Source organism: Galeopterus variegatus, unplaced genomic scaffold (assembly GCF_000696425.1).
Source record: "Galeopterus variegatus unplaced genomic scaffold, G_variegatus-3.0.2 Scaffold729, whole genome shotgun sequence".
Taxonomy (NCBI): Eukaryota; Metazoa; Chordata; class Mammalia; order Dermoptera; family Cynocephalidae; genus Galeopterus; species Galeopterus variegatus.
In genome coordinates this window covers 4,085-6,133 of record NW_007726840.1, presented here as the reverse complement: position 1 = coordinate 6,133, position 2,049 = coordinate 4,085, and positions in this window count along the sequence as shown.

Sequence of the window (2,049 nt, the reverse complement as noted above, 5' to 3'; positions counted from 1 at the left end):
AAACAGCCTCCTGAAGGTGTTCTAATTTTTTAAAAAGGAGGGGAATGTTTGTGTGTCTGTTTTAGATGAGATCATATATGAATGTAGAGCAGACTCAGGAATGGATGCCCAGTGAAGTGCGGGCTGGGGAGGCATCGCCCAAGCTGTTCGGCTCTCCCAACCCTTCCTCTCCCACCCTGCACCTCTCCAGAGGTTCTGAAGCAGAATCCAGAGGTTCTGAAGAGCAGTCTGGAAACCACAAGACCTCACAATTTCTAAGGACTTTGTTCTGATTAGACATCTTCTCTGAAGGCTCTGGAAAGAAAGTCAGCCTTGACAAACTTCTGTATGTGTGTGTGTGTGAGGGTGTGTATGATCTCTTCTCCCAACCATTTAGAGACCAAAGTTGAGAAACCCAGAAATAATTATAATACAAAATTGAAGAGTTTTCAGTAGTTTAAGACAAAGTGCTAAAGTTAGCTTTTAAAAAATTTGAGGCAATTTAAAAATCATTATTTCTTTATTATCTTAATAGCACTAGTTCACTGAAGAAAAAGTAAAATATATGGAAAAACAGAATAACAGCAACAATACTCATTCTTTTATCCAGAGATGACTTTTGGAAACATATCTGGTCTTTTCTTCCAGTCACATCTATGCAGCAAGCCTGCGTGTGAATACAAGCACATGGGCTTACTATCTATTTTTTTTTGAGAAAATGGGTTCATGTTATATCAGACACACTGTTTGTAACCTGCTCCTTTCATTTAGTAGTGTACACTGCACCACGTTTAACTTCATTTCTACAGCATCATTTGTAATGGTCATGTAGTATTCCAGAGTATGGTTATATGAATGTCAAAGGGAATATGAATTTGTAATTTTGATAGATACTGCCAAATTTCCCTCTATAGGAGGTGAACCGGCAAATGTATGAGGGTGACTGTTTCCCCTCGGCCTCATTAACTGGGTATATTATCAGACTTTTGAATATTTGCCCTTATGATGGATGAAAATTTTCATCACAGTTTAATTTTAATTTGCATTTCTGGAGATGAGCATCTATTCAAATGTTATGATGCCATTTGTATCTCTTTTTCTGCGAGCTATTTATATTCTTGTCCCATTTTCCTATTGGATGGTTGGTGTGCTGGCTCAAGTACAAAGATAGCCCCAAAACAATTCCACCACTCCCTATACATGCATGACCTGTCTCTCATCAGAGATAGAGCCAACGTCCCCTCCCCTTGAATCGGGCCTAGGCCTGTGACTGCTTTGACCAATAGAATATGGAGGAAGTGACAGTCTGAATTTTTCAAACCCAGGCAGTAAGGTCTGGCAACTTCTGGTTTCTCCGCCTTTGAGCACTGAATGCTATAGAAGAAATCCAAGATGCTCTGTTGGACAGAGAAGTAATATGGAGAGGCCCTGGGGGGTGAGATGCCACATGGAGAAAGAAATCACTTGGAGGACATGCAACCCTAGCTGCAAACCAGCTGACTTATCAGTGCAAGTGCATGAGAGACCCCAAGCAAGACCTGCAGAGGACCCATTTAGCTGAGCCCCAGCCAACCCATAGAACTGTGAGATATAATGAAATGCTTGTTATTTAAAGCCACTAAATCTTCAGGTGGTTTACCATTCAACAATATGCAAGCAAAACAGTTGGTCTTTTTCTTATTCATTTGTAGGACTTCTTTATATATTACAGGGTATTGATTTTTTATCTATTGTGAATATTTTTTTCCCAGTTTGTTATTTGTCTTTTCACATATGATAATTTTGGCCAGGCACAAGTTTTTAATTTTGTGTGGTCAAATTCTTCAATCTTTTCTTTTATGGCTAGAAAGGCATTTTCCATTCTAAACAAAGTATCCCTTCATGTTTTACCCCTAGTATTTTAAAGGTTTTGGTCTACTTGTGTTTTATTTTAGTGTAGGTGTGAAATATGCATCTTGCATTAATTTATTCCATACAACTACCCAGTTGTCCCAATACATAGAATACACATCTTTTCACCACTGATTTGAGATGCTAACTGTTCGTTACCTATTGCTGCATAAAAGTTAC